We start from the raw sequence: 21264 nt of genomic DNA, 5'->3' as shown, positions 1-21264 counted from the left end.
AAAATAATAATAATAATAATTTCTACAAAAACAATAGGGACTTCGCAGCGGTCGCTGCTCAGGCCCTAATAATAATAATAATAATAATAATAAAAGTAATAATATTTTCTACAAAAACAATTGGGACCTCGCCGCGGTCGCTGCTCGGGCCCCAATAATAATTTCTACACAAAGTCCATTGTGGTGACCCGCCCCCTTTTAAGTAAATTCAAAATGGCCGACTTCCTGTAAAACCTAGCTCATTGCTCCAAGAGACTTTTTTTGTAGGTCTTGGTCTTATACATACAGTGAACCCTCGCTACTTCGCGGTTCACCTTTCGCGGGTTCAGTGCTTCGCGGGTCTAAAAAATATTCGGGGGCATTGTAGTTTCGCCGAGCGGCACGACGGGGCGCTGGAGCGGTTAGACGGCCGGCGTGCGCCGAAGAAGAGCGTGGGCGAAGAGGAGAGTGGACGAAGAAGAGCACGTTCCCCCGGACACGATCGGTGGCGACGTTTCGCGCGGTTCGGACCGTACCAGAGCTCCGGCCAGCGTGCGTGGCAGTTAAGCCGTAGAGGAGCACCTTCCCCGGGCACGGGCGGTGCCAAGCGGCCCCTAAGTTTAACCGAATGGAAGCTCCGGAGGAGGAGGGCATGCTCGCGTCACAGTAAGCCGAAGAGGAGCACCTTCCCCGGGCACGGGCGGTTCCAAGCGGCCCCTAAGTTTAACCGAATGGAAGCTCCGGAGGAGGAGGGCATGCTCGCGTCACAGTAAGCCGAAGAGGAGCACCTTCCCCGGGCACGGGCGGTGCCAAGCGGCCCCTAAGTTTAACCGAATGGAAGCTCCGGGGGAGGAGGACGGGCGTGTGTCACAGTTAAGCCAAATTGGAGCACCTCTTCTGCCCGGGCACGAGCGGAGCGCGAGGCTGTCAGTTATGAATGAATAAATGAATAAATAAATAAAGAATGCCACCTTTCATTTCACAGGGCACACCGGACGGCGTACCAGCAGGTAAAAGTCGGAGTAATTAAATAAATACAAAAAGAATGGCTGGGGAATAAAAAAATAATACGTTTTAATAATAATTTGGTTTTTTTGTTATAAAATGAATTTCACTCTCTCTCTCCCCGTATATATATATATATATATATATATATATATATATTTATTATATATATTGTATATTTTTTTTAAGCATTTTTGAAGGTGCGCCGCTACTTCGCGGATTTTCAGTTTTCGCGGGTGGTCTCGGTCCCCATTAACCGCGATAACCGAGGGTTCACTGTACTCCATAAAATTTACAAAAAGCGAGGTGAAACACTCAATCAGGGCTGCTTTTTTTAACATTTCTCGAGGGCCATGGCGAGCCATTTAAAAAAAGCTGCACAACTAACGTATAAAATATTGATAAATTTGCTCGGCCTGATGTGTGTGTAAAGTTTCACGAGTTGTCGTTCATATTTAGAACCTCATAATCAGCGTTGTTTTATTGCCGAACAGTGCAATGCCACTCCCACAACTTTTCACGAAAAAGGACAAATTTCGTATTGTGACATCCTCATGGCCGAAACAGTCATCCGAGCATATATGAGGGCGACCTTGTTGAGTTGCACGGAGAAAAACATCCAAGAAAATAACTTGTATTAGCTTTTACCAGTTGGTGGCGCTACTACTACGATGAAAAATAAGTCGGTAGATGTCTTCAGGGCTGAATTATCCTCAAATGTGTACAACTTCGAGAAGATAGGATCATCTGAGTCATGTTGCCGGAGCTTTTGTTGCCACAGAGTACAATCGGACTTTTCAGCACCGTAATAGCCACGCCTTTTGCCAAAACGTCACAAAATTCGGCAGAGAGTAAGATCATTGTCTTGAGTCTTTTCTGACAAATTTTCAGTCGGATTCGTCAAAAGGGCACCGTGCAGTACGTGAAAATTAAAATAAAAACACATTTTTGATTCCACTTGGCGGCGCTGTGTGTATAACAAAATAATAACATTAAGATGTCTTCAGGTCGGGACGTTTTATTTACAGGTGAAGGTTTGGATTTTTAGGAGCATGTGCAGGGGAGTTATTAAGCATTCATTTATTTGTATTAGGTTCATTTTGTCTTCTTATTATTGATATTTGACTGATTCATTAAAAGCAGACAATTATGTTTGAGGTTAATTTTTTACCTGACATGTTTCGGCGAGTCTTTTGCCTTCTTCAGAGTGTCGCATGATGGTGTCTTGAGACCCGTCTTTATCAGCTGATGTTCCATGAGGGTGTGACTTACCTGTCAAAAAAATGAAAAAATCAGAGCAGTAAAAGAACAAGCACAACATGAACATTACAAATCAGCAATCACTGACCACTGCAAAAGGGAAAACCACATCATGGACCGGGAGAAGGGCAGGGTCATCCGCACAGAAGAGAACAAACAACAGCGCTGGATCAGAGAGGCCATTGAGATCTGCAAGCGAGGCATAAAAACCATGAACAGAGACAAGGGAGCCTTCATCCTCTCTACCACCTGGACCAGCATCTTGGCGGAGTGAACGGACAGCGGGGGGCGTGACTTGCCTTCATTCTCGTGACAGGTAAGTCACGCCCTCATGGAACATCAGCTGATAAAGACGGGTCACAAGACACCATCATGTGACACTCTGAAGAAGGCGAAAGACTTTCGTATTGTGACATCCTCAAGGTCTAAACACTCATCCGAGCAAATATAAGGTAGATTTTGTTAACCTGCCCGGAGAAAAACATCAACGAAAATAATTTGTATTTGTTTTAACCAGTTGGTGGCGCTACCACTGCGATCAAAAATAAGTTGGCAGCCGTCTTCAGGGCCTGAATATCCTCAAATGTGAAAGATTTCCAGAAGATGGATCATCTGAATCATTTTGCAGGAACTTTTGTTGCCACGGAGAATAATCAGACTCTGCGGCACCGTAATAGCCACGCCCTTTGAAGGAAAGTCATAAAAATAGGGATAGAGTAAGATCAATGTCTTGAGTCTTTTCTAGCCAATTTTCAATCGGATTCGTTAAAAGGGCACCGTGCAGTACGTCAAAATGTAAAGATTATTATTGATTGGCGCAAGGTGTATAACTGAATATAAACATATAGATGTCTTCAGGTACCGACTCTTTATGTACATGTGAAGTTTTGGATTTTTAGCAGCACGTGCAGGAGAGTTATTAAGCATTTTGTCCATTGCGGCGAAGGAAATCTTAAGTGAAAACTTTGAAGCCCCGCCCCCGTCATATAGTATTTCGGAAACAAAAAATTTTAGCCCCAGTGTTTGTCCCAGGTCTTAAGATGCTCCAGACAGAACTTTAAGGCAATCAGATGAAGCCTTTAGGATCAGGGTGCAAAAGAATGACCCCTGTAAACATGCAAAAAAGGGCAAAAGTTGGACTTTCAAAAATTCATAACTCACTTCCTGTTCATATTAGACGTTAAAAAATATCAAATTTTTCGCCATGCCCGATGAGACTGCCAAGTTTGGTGAGTTTTTGTGCATGTTTCGGGGGTCAAAAATGCGATCGAACAATCGGAAAAATAATAATAATAATAATTCCTACAAAAACAATAGGGACTTCGCAGCGGTCGCTGCTCAGGCCCTAATAATAATAATAATAATAATAATAATAAAAGTAATAATATTTTCTACAAAAACAATAGGGACCTCGCCGCGGTCACTGCTCGGGCCCCAATAATAATTTCTACACAAAGTCCATTGTGGTGACCCGCCCCCTTTTAAGTAAATTCAAAATGGCCGACTTCCTGTAAAACCTAGCTCATTGCTCCAAGAGACTTTTTTGTAGGTCTTGGTCTTATACATACAGTGAACCCTCGCTACTTCGAGGTTCACCTTTCGCGGGTTCAGTGCTTCGCGGGTCTAAAAAATATTCGGGGGCATTGTAGTTTCGCCGAGCGGCACGACGGGGCGCTGGAGCGGTTAGACGGCCGGCGTGCGCCGAAGAAGAGCGTGGGCGAAGAGGAGAGTGGACGAAGAAGAGCACGTTCCCCCGGACACGATCGGTGGCGACGTTTCGCGCGGTTCGGACCGTACCAGAGCTCCGGCCGGCGTGCGTGGCAGTTAAGCCATAGAGGAGCACCTTCCCCGGGCACGGGCGGTGCCAAGCGGCCCCTAAGTTTAACCGAATGGAAGCTCCGGAGGAGGAGGGCATGTTCGCGTCACAGTAAGCCGAAGAGGAGCACCTTCCCCGGGCACGGGCGGTTCCAAGCGGCCCCTGAGTTTAACCGAATGGAAGCTCCGGAGGAGGAGGGCATGCTCGCGTCACAGTAAGCCGAAGAGGAGCACCTTCCCCGGGCACGGGCGGTTCCAAGCGGCCCCTAAGTTTAACCGAATGGAAGCTCCGGAGGAGGAGGGCATGCTCGCGTCACAGTAAGCCGAAGAGTAGCACCTTCCCCGGGCACGGCGGTGCCAAGCGGCCCCTAAGTTTAACCGAATGGAAGCTCCGGGGGAGGAGGGCGGGCGTGTGTCACAGTTAAGCCGAATTGGAGCACCTCTTCTGCCCGGGCACGAGCGGAGCGCGAGGCTGTCAGTTATGAATGAATAAATGAATAAATAAATAAAGAATGCCACCTTTCATTTCACAGGGCACACCGGACGGCGTACCAGCAGGTAAAAGTCGGAGTAATTAAATAAATACAAAAAGAATGGCTGGGGAATAAAAAAATAATACGTTTTAATAATAATTTGGTTTTTTTGTTATAAAATGAATTTCACTCTCTCTCTCCCCGTATATATATATATATATATATATATATTTATTATATACATTGTATATTTTTTTTAAGCATTTTTGAAGGTGCGCCGCTACTTCGCGGATTTTCAGTTTTCGCGGGTGGTCTCGGTCCCCATTAACCGCGATAACCGAGGGTTCACTGTACTCCATAAAATTTACAAAAAGCGAGGTGAAACACTCAATCAGGGCTGCTTTTTTTAACATTTCTCGAGGGCCATGGCGAGCCATTTCAAAAAAGCTGCACAACTAACGTATAAAATATTGATAAATTTGCTCGGCCTGATGTGTGTGTTAAGTTTCACGAGTTGTCGTTCATATTTAGAACCTCATAATCAGCGTTGTTTTATTGCCGAACAGTGCAATGCCACTCCCAAAACTTTTCACGAAAAAGGACAAATTTCGTATTGTGACATCCTCATGGCCGAAACAGTCATCCGAGCATATATGAGGGCAACCTTGTTGAGTTGCACGGAGAAAAACATCCAAGAAAATAACTTGTATTAGCTTTTACCAGTTGGTGGCGCTACTACTACGATGAAAAATAAGTTGGTAGATGTCTTCAGGGCTGAAGTATCCTCAAATGTGTACAACTTCGAGAAGATAGGATCATCTGAGTCATGTTGCCGGAGCTTTTGTTGCCACAGAGTACAATCGGACTTTTCAGCACCTTAATAGCCACGCCTTTTGCCAAAACGTCACAAAATTCGGCAGAGAGTAAGATCATTGTCTTGAGTCTTTTCTGACTAATTTTCAGTCGGATTCGTCAAAAGGGCACCGTGCAGTACGTGAAAATTAAAATAAAAACAAATTTTTGATTCCACTTGGCGGCACTGTGTGTATAACAAAATAATAACATTAAGATGTCTTCAGGTCGGGACGTTTTATTTACAGGTGAAGGTTTGGATTTTTAGGAGCATGTGCAGGGGAGTTATTAAGCATTCATTTATTTGTATTAGGTTCATTTTGTCTTCTTATTATTGATATTTGACTGATTCATTAAAAGCAGACAATTATGTTTTAGGTTAATTTTTTCACTGACATGTTTCGGCGAGTCTTTCGCCTTCTTCAGAGTGTCGCATGATGGTGTCTTGAGCTGATGTTCCATGAGGGTGTGACTTACCTGTCAAAAAAATGAAAAAAATCAGAGCAGTAAAAGAACAAGCACAACATGAACATTACAAATCAGCAATCACTGACCACTGCAAAAGGGAAAACCACATCATGGACCGGGAGAAGGGCAGGGTCATCCGCACAGAAGAGAACAAACAACAGCGCTGGATCAGAGAGGCCATTGAGATCTGCAAGCGAGGCATAAAAACCATGAACAGAGACAAGGGAGCCTTCATCCTCTCTACCACCTGGACCAGCATCTTGGCGGAGTGAACGGACAGCGGGGGGCGTGACTTGCCTTCATTCTTGTGACAGGTAAGTCACGCCCTCATGGAACATCATCTGATAAAGACGGGTCACAAGGCACCATCATGTGACACTCTGAAGAAGGCGAAAGACTTTCGTATTGTGACATGCTCAAGGCCTAAACACTCATCCGAGCAAATATAAGGTAGATTTTGTTAACCTGCCCGGAGAAAAACATCAACGAAAATAATTTGTATTTGTTTTAACCAGTTGGTGGCGCTACCACTGCGATCAAAAATAAGTTGGCAGCCGTCTTCAGGGCCTGAATATCCTCAAATGTGAAAAATTTCGAGAAGATGGATCATCTGAATCATTTTGCAGGAACTTTTGTTGCCACGGAGAATAATCAGACTCTGCGGCACCGTAATAGCCACGCCCTTCGAAGGAAAGTCACAAAAATAGGGATAGAGTAAGATCAATGTCTTGAGTCTTTTCTAGCCAATTTTCAATCAGATTCGTTAAAAGGGCACCGTGCAGTACGTCAAAATGTAAAAAATGATATTGATTGGCGCAAGGTGTATAACTGAATATAAACATATAGATGTCTTCAGGTCCAGACTCTTTATGTACATGTGAAGTTTTGGATTTTTAGCAGCATGTGCAGGAGAGTTATTAAGCATTTTGTCCATTGCGGCGAAGGAAATCTTAAGTGAAAACTTTGAAGCCCCGCCCCCGTCATATAGTATTTCGGAAACAAAAAATTTTAGCCCCAGTGTTTGTCCCAGGTCTTCAGATGCTACAGACAGAATTTTAAGGCAATCAGATGAAGCCTTTAGGATCAGGGTGCAAAAGAATGACCCCTGTAAACATGCAAAAAAGGGCAAAAGTCGGACTTTCAAAAATTCATAACTCACTTCCTGTTCATATTAGACGTTAAAATATCAAATTTTTCGCCATGCCCGATGAGACTGCCAAGTTTGGTGAGTTTTTGTGCATGTTTCGGGGGTCAAAAATGCGATCGAACAATCGGAAAAATAATAATAATAATAATTTCTACAAAAACAATAGGGACTTCGCAGCGGTCGCTGCTCAGGCCCTAATAATAATAATAATAATAATAATAAAAGTAATAATATTTTCTACAAAAACAATAGGGACCTCGCCGCGGTCGCTGCTCGGGCCCCAATAATAATTTCTACACAAAGTTCATTGTGGTGACCCGCCCCCTTTTAAGTAAATTCAAAATGGCCGACTTCCTGTAAAACCTAGCTCATTGCTCCAAGAGACTTTTTTGTAGGTCTTGGTCTTATACATACAGTGAACCCTCGCTACTTCGCGGTTCACCTTTCGCGGGTTCAGTGCTTCGCGGGTATAAAAAATATTCGGGGGCATTGTAGTTTTGCCGAGCAGCACGACGGGGCGCTGGAGCGGTTAGACGGCCGGCGTGCGCCGAAGAAGAGCGTGGGCGAAGAGGAGAGTGGACGAAGAAGAGCACGTTCCCCCGGACACGATCGGTGGCGACGTTTCGCGCGGTTCGGACCGTACCAGAGCTCCGGCCGGCGTGCGTGGCAGTTAAGCCGTAGAGGAGCACCTTCCCCGGGCACGGGCGGTGCCAAGCGGCCCCTAAGTTTAACCGAATGGAAGCTCCGGAGGAGGAGGGCATGCTCGCGTCACAGTAAGCCGAAGAGGAGCACCTTCCCCGGGCACGGGCGGTTCCAAGCGGCCCCTAAGTTTAACCGAATGGAAGCTCCGCAGGAGGAGGGCATGCTCGCGTCACAGTAAGCCGAAGAGGAGCACCTTCCCCGGGCACGGGCGGTGCCAAGCGGCCCCTAAGTTTAACCGAATGGAAGCTCCGGGGGAGGAGGGCGGGCGTGTGTCACAGTTAAGCCAAAATGGAGCACCTCTTCTGCCCGGGCACGAGCGGAGCGCGAGGCTGTCAGTTATGAATGAATAAATGAATAAATAAATAAAGAATGCCACCTTTCATTTCACAGGGCACACCGGACGGCGTACCAGCAGGTAAAAGTCGGAGTAATTAAATAAATACAAAAAGAATGGCTGGGGAATAAAAAAATAATACGTTTTAATAATAATTTGGTTTTTTTGTTATAACATGAATTTCACTCTCTCTCTCTCTCTCCCCCCGTATATATATATATATATATATATATATATATATATATATATATATATATATATTTATATATTTATTATATATATTGTATATTTTTTTTTTGCATTTTTGAAGGTGCGCCGCTACTTCGCGGATTTTCAGTTTTCGCGGGTGGTCTCGGTCCCCATTAACCGCGATAACCGAGGGTTCACTGTACTCCATAAAATTTACAAAAAGCGAGGTGAAACACTCAACCAGAGCTGCTTTTTTTTTAACATTTCTCGAGGGCCATGGCGAGCCATTTCAAAAAAGCTGCACAACTAACGTATAAAATATTGATAAATTTGCTCGGCCTGATGTGTGTGTAAAGTTTTACGAGTTGTCGTTCATATTTAGAACCTCATAATCAGCTTTGTTTTATTGCCGAACAGTGCAATGCCACTCCACAACTTTTCACGAAAAATCACGAATTTCGTATTGTGACATCCTCATGGCCGAAACAGTCATCCGAGCATATATGAGGGCGACCTTGTTGAGTTGCACGGAGAAAAACATCCAAGAAAATAACTTGTATTAGCTTTTACCAGTTGGTGGCGCTACTACTACGATGTAAAATAAGTTGGTAGATGTCTTCAGGGCTGAAGTATCCTCAAATGTGTACAACTTCGAGAAGATAGGATCATCTGAGTCATGTTGCCGGAGCTTTTGTTGCCACAGAGTACAATCGGACTTTTCAGCACCTTAATAGCCACGCCTTTTGCCAAAACGTCACAAAATTCGGCAGAGAGTAAGATCATTGTCTTGAGTCTTTTCTGACTAATTTTCAGTCGGATTCGTCAAAAGGGCACCGTGCAGTACGTGAAAATTAAAATAAAAACAAATTTTTGATTCCACTTGGCGGCACTGTGTGTATAACAAAATAATAACATTAAGATGTCTTCAGGTCGGGACGTTTTATTTACAGGTGAAGGTTTGGATTTTTAGGAGCATGTGCAGGGGAGTTATTAAGCATTCATTTATTTGTATTAGGTTCATTTTGTCTTCTTATTATTGATATTTGACTGATTCATTAAAAGCAGACAATTATGTTTTAGGTTAATTTTTTACCTGACATGTTTCGGCGAGTCTTTCGCCTACTTCAGAGTGTCGCATGATGGTGTCTTGAGCTGATGTTCCATGAGGGTGTGACTTACCTGTCAAAAAAATGAAAAAAATCAGAGCAGTAAAAGAACAAGCACAACATGAACATTACAAATCAGCAATCACTGACCACTGCAAAAGGGAAAACCACATCATGGACCGGGAGAAGGGCAGGGTCATCCGCACAGAAGAGAACAAACAACAGCGCTGGATCAGAGAGGCCATTGAGATCAGCAAGCGAGGCATAAAAACCATGAACAGAGACAAGGGAGCCTTCATCCTCTCTACCACCTGGACCAGCATCTTGGCGGAGTGAACGGACAGCGGGGGGCGTGACTTGCCTTCATTCTTGTGACAGGTAAGTCACGCCCTCATGGAACATCAGCTGATAAAGGCGGGTCACAAGACACCATCATGTGACACTCTGAAGAAGGCGAAAGACTTTCGTATTGTGACATGCTCAAGGCCTAAACACTCATCCGAGCAAATATAAGGTAGATTTTGTTAACATGCCCGGAGAAAAACATCAACGAAAATAATTTATATTTGTTTTAACCAGTTGGTGGCGCTACCACTGCGATCAAAAATAAGTTGGCAGCCGTCTTCAGGGCCTGAATATCCTCAAATGTGAAAAATTTCGAGAAGATGGATCATCTGAATCATTTTGCAGGAACTTTTGTTGCCACGGAGAATAATCAGACTCTGCGGCACCGTAATAGCCACGCCCTTCGAAGGAAAGTCACAAAAATAGGGATAGAGTAAGATCAATGTCTTGAGTCTTTTCTAGCCAATTTTCAATCAGATTCGTTAAAAGGGCACCGTGCAGTACGTCAAAATGTAAAAAATGATATTGATTGGCGCAAGGTGTATAACTGAATATAAACATATAGATGTCTTCAGGTACAGACTCTTTATGTACATGTGAAGTTTTGGATTTTTAGCAGCATGTGCAGGAGAGTTATTAAGCATTTTGTCCATTGCGGCGAAGGAAATCTTAAGTGAAAACTTTGATGCCCCGCCCCCGTCATATAGTATTTCGGAAACAAAAAATTTTAGCCCCAGTGTTTGTCCCAGGTCTTCAGATGCTACAGACAGAATTTTAAGGCAATCAGATGAAGCCTTTAGGATCAGGGTGCAAAAGAATGACCCCTGTAAACATGCAAAAAAGGGCAAAAGTCGGACTTTCAAAAATTCATAACTCACTTCCTGTTCATATTAGACGTTAAAAAATATCAAATTTTTCGCCATGCCCGATGAGACTGCCAAGTTTGGTGAGTTTTTGTGCATGTTTCGGGGGTCAAAAATGCGATCGAACAATCGGAAAAATAATAATAATAATTTCTACAAAAACAATAGGGACTTCGCAGCGGTCGCTGCTCAGGCCCTAATAATAATAATAATAATAATAATAAAAGTAATAATATTTTCTACAAAAACAATAGGGACCTCGCCGCGGTCGCTGCTCGGGCCCCAATAATAATTTCTACACAAAGTCCATTGTGGTGACCCGCCCCCTTTTAAGTAAATTCAAAATGGCCGACTTCCTGTAAAACCTAGCTCATTGCTCCAAGAGACTTTTTTGTAGGTCTTGGTCTTATACATACAGTGAACCCTCGCTACTTCGCGGTTCACCTTTCGCAGGTTCAGTGCTTCGCGGGTCTAAAAAATATTCGGGGGCATTGTAGTTTCGCCGAGCGGCACGACGGGGCGCTGGAGCGGTTAGACGGCCGGCGTGCGCCGAAGAAGAGCGTGGGCGAAGAGGAGAGTGGACGAAGAAGAGCACGTTCCCCCGGACACGATCGGTGGCGACGTTTCGCGCGGTTCGGACCGTACCAGAGCTCCGGCCAGCGTGCGTGGCAGTTAAGCCGTAGAGGAGCACCTTCCCCGGGCACGGGCGGTGCCAAGCGGCCCCTAAGTTTAACCGAATGGAAGCTCCGGAGGAGGAGGGCATGCTCGCGTCACAGTAAGCCGAAGAGGAGCACCTTCCCCGGGCACGGGCGGTTCCAAGCGGCCCCTAAGTTTAACCGAATGGAAGCTCCGGAGGAGGAGGGCATGCTCGCGTCACAGTAAGCCGAAGAGGAGCACCTTCCCCGGGCACGGGCGGTGCCAAGCGGCCCCTAAGTTTAACCGAATGGAAGCTCCGGACGGAGGAGGACGGGCGTGTGTCACAGTTAAGCCAAATTGGAGCACCTCTTCTGCCCGGGCACGAGCGGAGCGCGAGGCTGTCAGTTATGAATGAATAAATGAATAAATAAATAAAGAATGCCACCTTTCATTTCACAGGGCACACCGGACGGCGTACCAGCAGGTAAAAGTCGGAGTAATTAAATAAATACAAAAAGAATGGCTGGGGAATAAAAAAATAATACGTTTTAATAATAATTTGGTTTTTTTGTTATAACATGAATTTCACTCTCTCTCTCCCCGTATATATATATATATATATATATATATATATATATATATATATATATATATATATATATATATATATTTATTATATATATTGTATATTTTTTTTAAGCATTTTTGAAGGTGCGCCGCTACTTCGCGGATTTTCAGTTTTCGCGGGTGGTCTCGGTCCCCATTAACCGCGATAACCGAGGGTTCACTGTACTCCATAAAATTTACAAAAAGCGAGGTGAAACACTCAACCAGAGCTGCTTTTTTTTAACATTTCTCGAGGGCCATGGCGAGCCATTTCAAAAAAGCTGCACAACTAACGTATAAAATATTGATAAATTTGCTCGGCCTGATGTGTGTGTAAAGTTTTACGAGTTGTCGTTCATATTTAGAACCTCATAATCAGCTTTGTTTTATTGCCGAACAGTGCAATGCCACTCCCACAACTTTTCACGAAAAATCACGAATTTCGTATTGTGACATCCTCATGGCCGAAACAGTCATCCGAGCATATATGAGGGCGACCTTGTTGAGTTGCACGGAGAAAAACATCCAAGAAAATAACTTGTATTAGCTTTTACCAGTTGGTGGCGCTACTACTACGATATAAAATAAGTTGGTAGATGTCTTCAGGGCTGAAGTATCCTCAAATGTGTACAACTTCGAGAAGATAGGATGATCTGAGTCATGTTGCCGGAGCTTTTGTTGCCACAGAGTACAATCGGACTTTTCAGCACCTTAATAGCCACGCCTTTTGCCAAAACGTCACAAAATTCGGCAGAGAGTAAGATCATTGTCTTGAGTCTTTTCTGACTAATTTTCAGTCGGATTCGTCAAAAGGGCACCGTGCAGTACGTGAAAATTAAAATAAAAACAAATTTTTGATTCCACTTGGCGGCACTGTGTGTATAACAAAATAATAACATTAAGATGTCTTCAGGTCGGGACGTTTTATTTACAGGTGAAGGTTTGGATTTTTAGGAGCATGTGCAGGGGAGTTATTAAGCATTCATTTATTTGTATTAGGTTCATTTTGTCTTCTTATTATTGATATTTGACTGATTCATTAAAAGCAGACAATTATGTTTTAGGTTAATTTTTTACCTGACATGTTTCGGCGAGTCTTTCGCCTTCTTCAGAGTGTCGCATGATGGTGTCTTGAGACCCGTCTTTATCAGCTGATGTTCCATGAGGGTGTGACTTACCTGTCAAAAAAATGAAAAATCAGAGCAGTAAAAGAACAAGCACAACATGAACATTACAAATCAGCAATCACTGACCACTGCAAAAGGGAAAACCACATCATGGACCGGGAGAAGGGCAGGGTCATCCGCACAGAAGAGAACAAACAACAGCGCTGGATCAGAGAGGCCATTGAGATCTGCAAGCGAGGCATAAAAACCATGAACAGAGACAAGGGAGCCTTCATCCTCTCTACCACCTGGACCAGCATCTTGGCGGAGTGAACGGACAGCGGGGGGCGTGACTTGCCTTCATTCTTGTGACAGGTAAGTCACGCCCTCATGGAACATCAGCTGATAAAGGCGGGTCACAAGACACCATCATGTGACACTCTGAAGAAGGCGAAAGACTTTCGTATTGTGACATGCTCAAGGCCTAAACACTCATCCGAGCAAATATAAGGTAGATTTTGTTAACATGCCCGGAGAAAAACATCAACGAAAATAATTTATATTTGTTTTAACCAGTTGGTGGCGCTACCACTGCGATCAAAAATAAGTTGGCAGCCGTCTTCAGGGCCTGAATATCCTCAAATGTGAAAAATTTCGAGAAGATGGATCATCTGAATCATTTTGCAGGAACTTTTGTTGCCACGGAGAATAATCAGACTCTGCGGCACCGTAATAGCCACGCCCTTCGAAGGAAAGTCACAAAAATAGGGATAGAGTAAGATCAATGTCTTGAGTCTTTTCTAGCCAATTTTCAATCAGATTCGTTACAAGGGCACCGTGCAGTACGTCAAAATGTAAAAAATGATATTGATTGGCGCAAGGTGTATAACTGAATATAAACATATAGATGTCTTCAGGTACAGACTCTTTATGTACATGTGAAGTTTTGGATTTTTAGCAGCATGTGCAGGAGAGTTATTAAGCATTTTGTCCATTGCGGCGAAGGAAATCTTAAGTGAAAACTTTGATGCCCCGCCCCCGTCATATAGTATTTCGGAAACAAAAAATTTTAGCCCCAGTGTTTGTCCCAGGTCTTCAGATGCTACAGACAGAATTTTAAGGCAATCAGATGAAGCCTTTAGGATCAGGGTGCAAAAGAATGACCCCTGTAAACATGCAAAAAAGGGCAAAAGTCGGACTTTCAAAAATTCATAACTCACTTCCTGTTCATATTAGACGTTAAAATATCAAATTTTTCGCCATGCCCGATGAGACTGCCAGGTTTGGTGAGTTTTTGTGCATGTTTCGGGGGTCAAAAATGCGATCGAACAATCGGAAAAATAATAATAATAATTTCTACAAAAACAATAGGGACTTCGCAGCGGTCGCTGCTCAGGCCCTAATAATAATAATAATAAAAGTAATAATATTTTCTACAAAAACAATAGGGACCTCGCCGCGGTCGCTGCTCGGGCCCCAATAATAATTTCTACACAAAGTCCATTGTGGTGACCCGCCCCCTTTTAAGTAAATTCAAAATGGCCGACTTCCTGTAAAACCTAGCTCATTGCTCCAAGAGACTTTTTTGTAGGTCTTGGTCTTATACATACAGTGAACCCTCGCTACTTCGCGGTTCACCTTTCGCAGGTTCAGTGCTTCGCGGGTCTAAAAAATATTCGGGGGCATTGTAGTTTCGCCGAGCGGCACGACGGGGCGCTGGAGCGGTTAGACGGCCGGCGTGCGCCGAAGAAGAGCGTGGGCGAAGAGGAGAGTGGACGAAGAAGAGCACGTTCCCCCAGACACGATCTGTGGCGACGTTTCGCGCGGTTCGGACCGTACCAGAGCTCCGGCCAGCGTGCGTGGCAGTTAAGCCGTAGAGGAGCACCTTCCCCGGGCACGGGCGGTGCCAAGCGGCCCCTAAGTTTAACCGAATGGAAGCTCCGGAGGAGGAGGGCATGCTCGCGTCACAGTAAGCCGAAGAGGAGCACCTTCCCCGGGCACGGGCGGTTCCAAGCGGCCCCTAAGTTTAACCGAATGGAAGCTCCGGAGGAGGAGGGCATGCTCGCGTCACAGTAAGCCGAAGAGGAGCACCTTCCCCGGGCACGGGCGGTGCCAAGCGGCCCCTAAGTTTAACCGAATGGAAGCTCCGGACGGAGGAGGACGGGCGTGTGTCACAGTTAAGCCAAATTGGAGCACCTCTTCTGCCCGGGCACGAGCGGAGCGCGAGGCTGTCAGTTATGAATGAATAAATGAATAAATAAATAAAGAATGCCACCTTTCATTTCACAGGGCACACCGGACGGCGTACCAGCAGGTAAAAGTCGGAGTAATTAAATAAATACAAAAAGAATGGCTGGGGAATAAAAAAATAATACGTTTTAATAATAATTTGGTTTTTTTGTTATAACATGAATTTCACTCTCTCTCTCCCCGTATATATATATATATATATATATATATATATATATATATATATATATATATATATATATATTTATTATATATATTGTATATTTTTTTTAAGCATTTTTGAAGGTGCGCCGCTACTTCGCGGATTTTCAGTTTTCGCGGGTGGTCTCGGTCCCCATTAACCGCGATAACCGAGGGTTCACTGTACTCCATAAAATTTACAAAAAGCGAGGTGAAACACTCAACCAGAGCTGCTTTTTTTTAACATTTCTCGAGGGCCATGGCGAGCCATTTCAAAAAAGCTGCACAACTAACGTATAAAATATTGATAAATTTGCTCGGCCTGATGTGTGTGTAAAGTTTTACGAGTTGTCGTTCATATTTAGAACCTCATAATCAGCTTTGTTTTATTGCCGAACAGTGCAATGCCACTCCCACAACTTTTCACGAAAAATCACGAATTTCGTATTGTGACATCCTCATGGCCGAAACAGTCATCCGAGCATATATGAGGGCGACCTTGTTGAGTTGCACGGAGAAAAACATCCAAGAAAATAACTTGTATTAGCTTTTACCAGTTGGTGGCGCTACTACTACGATATAAAATAAGTTGGTAGATGTCTTCAGGGCTGAAGTATCCTCAAATGTGTACAACTTCGAGAAGATAGGATGATCTGAGTCATGTTGCCGGAGCTTTTGTTGCCACAGAGTACAATCGGACTTTTCAGCACCTTAATAGCCAAGCCTTTTGCCAAAACGTCACAAATTTCGGCAGAGAGTAAGATCATTGTCTTGAGTCTTTTCTGACTAATTTTCAGTCGGATTCGTCAAAAGGGCACCGTGCAGTACGTGAAAATTAAAATAAAAACAAATTTTTGATTCCACTTGGCGGCACTGTGTGTATAACAAAATAATAACATTAAGATGTCTTCAGGTCGGGACGTTTTATTTACAGGTGAAGGTTTGGATTTTTAGGAGCATGTGCAGGGGAGTTATTAAGCATTCATTTATTTGTATTAGGTTCATTTTGTCTTCTTATTATTGATATTTGACTGATTCATTAAAAGCAGACAATTATGTTTTAGGTTAATTTTTTACCTGACATGTTTCGGCGAGTCTTTCGCCTTCTTCAGAGTGTCGCATGATGGTGTCTTGAGACCCGTCTTTATCAGCTGATGTTCCATGAGGGTGTGACTTACCTGTCAAAAAAATGAAAAATCAGAGCAGTAAAAGAACAAGCACAACATGAACATTACAAATCAGCAATCACTGACCACTGCAAAAGGGAAAACCACATCATGGACCGGGAGAAGGGCAGGGTCATCCGCACCGAAGAGAACAAACAACAGCGCTGGATCAGAGAGGCCATTGAGATCTGCAAGCGAGGCATAAAAACCATGAACAGAGACAAGGGAGCCTTCATCCTCTCTACCACCTGGACCAGCATCTTGGCGGAGTGAACGGACAGCGGGGGGCGTGACTTGCCTTCATTCTTGTGACAGGTAAGTCACGCCCTCATGGAACATCAGCTGATAAAGACGGGCCACAAGACACCATCATGTGACACTCTGAAGAAGGCGAAAGACTTTCGTATTGTGACATGCTCAAGGCCTAAACACTCATCCGAGCAAATGTAAGGTAGATTTTGTTAACCTGCCCGGAGAAAAAAATCAACGAAAATGATTTGTATTTGTTTTAACCAGTTGGTGGCGCTACCACTGCGATCAAAAATAAGTTGGCAGCCGTCTTCAGGGCCTGAATATCCTCAAATGTGAAAGATTTCCAGAAGATGGATCATCTGAATCATTTTGCAGGAACTTTTGTTGCCACGGAGAATAATCAGACTCTGCGGCACCGTAATAGCCACGCCCTTCGAAGGAAAGTCACAAAAATAGGGATAGAGTAAGATCAATGTCTTGAGTCTTTTCTAGCCAATTTTCAATCAGATTCGTTAAAAGGGCACCGTGCAGTACGTCAAAATGTAAACATTTATATTGATTGGCGCAAGGTGTATAACTGAATATAAACATATAGATGTCTTCAGGTACCGACTCTTTATGTACATGTGAAGTTTTGGATTTTTAGCAGCACGGGCAGGAGAGTTATTAAGCATTTTGTCCATTGCGGCGAAGGAAATCTTAAGTGAAAACTTTGATGCCCCGCCCCCGTCATATAGTATTTCGGAAACAAAAAATTTTAGCCCCAGTGTTTGTCCCAGGTCTTAAGATGCTCCAGACAGAACTTTAAGGCAATCAGATGAAGCCTTTAGGATCAGGGTGCAAAAGAATGACCCCTGTAAACATGCAAAAAAGGGCAAAAGTCGGACTTTCAAAAATTCATAACTCACTTCCTGTTCATATTAGACGTTAAAAAATATCAAATTTTTCGCCATGCCCGATGAGACTGCCAAGTTTGGTGAGTTTTTGTGCATGTTTCGGGGGTCAAAAATGCGATCGAACAATCGGAAAAATAATAATAATAATAATTTCTACAAAAACAATAGGGACTTCGCAGCGGTCGCTGCTCAGGCCCTAATAATAATAATAATAATAATAATAATAATAATAAAAGTAATAATATTTTCTACAAAAACAATAGGGACCTCGCCGCGGTCGCTGCTCGGGCCCCAATAATAATTTCTACACAAAGTCCATTGTGGAGACCCGCCCCCTTTTAAGTAAATTCAAAATGGCCGACTTCCTGTAAAACCTAGCTCATTGCTCCAAGAGACTTTTTTGTAGGTCTTGGTCTTATACATACAGTGAACCCTCGCTACTTCGAGGTTCACCTTTCGCGGGTTCAGTGCTTCGCGGGTCTAAAAAATATTCGGGGGCATTGTAGTTTCGCCGAGCGGCACGACGGGGCGCTGGAGCGGTTAGACGGCCGGCGTGCGCCGAAGAAGAGCGTGGGCGAAGAGGAGAGTGGACGAAGAAGAGCACGTTCCCCCGGACACGATCGGTGGCGACGTTTCGCGCGGTTCGGACCGTACCAGAGCTCCGGCCGGCGTGCGTGGCAGTTAAGCCGTAGAGGAGCACCTTCCCCGGGCACGGGCGGTTCCAAGCGGCCCCTGAGTTTAACCGAATGGAAGCTCCGGAGGAGGAGGGCATGCTCGCGTCACAGTAAGCCGAAGAGGAGCACCTTCCCCGGGCACGGGCGGTTCCAAGCGGCCCCTAAGTTTAACCGAATGGAAGCTCCGGAGGAGGAGGGCATGCTCGCGTCACAGTAAGCCGAAGAGGAGCACCTTCCCCGGGCACGGGCGGTGCCAAGCGGCCCCTAAGTTTAACCGAATGGAAGTTCCGGGGGAGGAGGGCGGGCGTGTGTCACAGTTAAGCCGAATTGGAGCACCTCTTCTGCCGGGCACAAGCGGAGCGCGAGGCTGTCAGTTATGAATGAATAAATGAATAAATAAATAAAGAATGCCACCTTTCATTTCACAGGGCACACCGGACGGCGTACCAGCAGGTAAAAGTCGGAGTAATTAAATAAATACAAAAAGAATGGTTGGGGAATAAAAAAATAATAAGTTTTAATAATAATTTGTTTTTTTTGTTATAACATGAATTTCACTCTCTCTCTCTCTCTCTCCCCCCGTATATATATATATATATATATATATATATATATATATATATATATATATATTTATATATTTATTATATATTTTTTTTAAGCATTTTTGAAGGTGCGCCGCTACTTCGCGGATTTTCAGTTTTCGCGGGTGGTCTCGGTCCCCATTAACCGCGATAACCGAGGGTTCACTGTACTCCATAAAATTTACAAAAAGCGAGGTGAAACACTCAACCAGGGCTGCTTTTTTGAACATTTCTCGAGGGCCATGGCGAGCCATTTCAAAAAAGCTGCACAACTAACGTATAAAATATTGATAAATTTGCTCGGCCTGATGTGTGTGTAAAGTTTCACGAGTTGTCGTTCATATTTAGAACCTCATAATCAGCTTTGTTTTATTGCCGAACAGTGCAATGCCACTCCCACAACTTTTCATGAAAAAGGACGAATTTCGTATTGTGACATCCTCATGGCCGAAACAGTCATCCGAGCATATATGAGGGCGACCTTGTTGAGTTGCACGGAGAAAAACATCCAAGAAAATAACTTGTATTAGCTTTTACCAGTTGGGGGCGCTACTACTACGATGAAAAATAAGTTGGTAGATGTCTTCAGGGCTGAAGTATCCTCAAATGTGTGCAACTTCGAGAAGATAGGATCATCTGAGTCATGTTGCTGGAGCTTTTGTTGCCACAGAGTACAATCGGACTTTTCAGCACCGTAATAGCCACGCCTTTTGCCAAAACGTCACAAAATTCGGCAGAGAGTAAGATCATTGTCTTGAGTCTTTTCTGACTAATTTTCAGTCGGATTCGTCGAAAGGGCACCGTGCAGTACGTGACAATTAAAATAAAAACAAATTTTTGATTCCACTTGGCGGCACTGTGTGTATAACAAAATTATAACATTAAGATGTCTTCAGGTCGGGACGTTTTATTTACAGGTGAAGGTTTGGATTTTTAGGAGCATGTGCAGGGGAGTTATTAAGCATTCATTTATTTGTATTAGGTTCATTTTGTCTTCTTATTATTGATATTTGACTGATTCATTAAAAGCAGACAATTATGTTTTAGGTTAATTTTTTACCTGACATGTTTCGGCGAGTCTTTCGCCTACTTCAGAGTGTCGCATGATGGTGTCTTGAGCTGATGTTCCATGAGGGTGTGACTTACCTGTCAAAAAAATGAAAAAAATCAGAGCAGTAAAAGAACAAGCACAACATGAACATTACAAATCAGCAATCACTGACCACTGCAAAAGGGAAAACCACATCATGGACCGGGAGAAGGGCAGGGTCATCCGCACAGAAGAGAACAAACAACAGCGCTGGATCAGAGAGGCCATTGAGATCTGCAAGCGAGGCATAAAAACCATGAACAGAGACAAGGGAGCCTTCATCCTCTCTACCACCTGGACCAGCATCTTGGCGGAGTGAACGGACAGCGGGGGGCGTGACTTGCCTTCATTCTTGTGACAGGTAAGTCACGCCCTCATGGAACATCAGCTGATAAAGGCGGGTCACAAGACACCATCATGTGACACTCTGAAGAAGGCGAAAGACTTTCGTATTGTGACATGCTCAAGGCCTAAACACTCATCCGAGCAAATATAAGGTAGATTTTGTTAACATGCCCGGAGAAAAACATCAACGAAAATAATTTATATTTGTTTTAACCAGTTGGTGGCGCTACCACTGCGATCAAAAATAAGTTGGCAGCCGTCTTCAGGGCCTGAATATCCTCAAATGTGAAAAATTTCGAGAAGATGGATCATCTGAATCATTTTGCAGGAACTTTTGTTGCCACGGAGAATAATCAGACTCTGCGGCACCGTAATAGCCACGCCCTTCGAAGGAAAGTCACAAAAATAGGGATAGAGTAAGATCAATGTCTTGAGTCTTTTCTAGCCAATTTTCAATCAGATTCGTTACAAGGGCACCGTGCAGTACGTCAAAATGTAAAAAATGATATTGATTGGCGCAAGGTGTATAACTGAATATAAACATATAGATGTCTTCAGGTACAGACTCTTTATGTACATGTGAAGTTTTGGATTTTTAGCAGCATGTGCAGGAGAGTTATTAAGCATTTTGTCCATTGCGGCGAAGGAAATCTTAAGTGAAAACTTTGATGCCCCGCCCCCGTCATATAGTATTTCGGAAACAAAACATTTTAGCCCCAGTGTTTGTCCCAGGTCTTCAGATGCTACAGACAGAATTTTAAGGCAATCAGATGAAGCCTTTAGGATCAGGGTGCAAAAGAATGACCCCTGTAAACATGCAAAAAAGGGCAAAAGTCGGACTTTCAAAAATTCATAACTCACTTCCTGTTCATATTAGACGTTAAAATATCAAATTTTTCGCCATGCCCGATGAGACTGCCAGGTTTGGTGAGTTTTTGTGC

The sequence above is a fragment of the Idiotropiscis lumnitzeri genome, unplaced genomic scaffold, assembly GCF_059441095.1.
Source record: "Idiotropiscis lumnitzeri isolate Australia: NSW breed Sydney's pygmy pipehorse unplaced genomic scaffold, RoL_Ilum_1.0 HiC_scaffold_68, whole genome shotgun sequence".
In the NCBI taxonomy this organism is placed as follows: Eukaryota; Metazoa; Chordata; class Actinopteri; order Syngnathiformes; family Syngnathidae; genus Idiotropiscis; species Idiotropiscis lumnitzeri.
The sequence above is the reverse complement of the archived record's forward strand: the minus strand, read 5'-3'. Positions refer to the sequence as shown.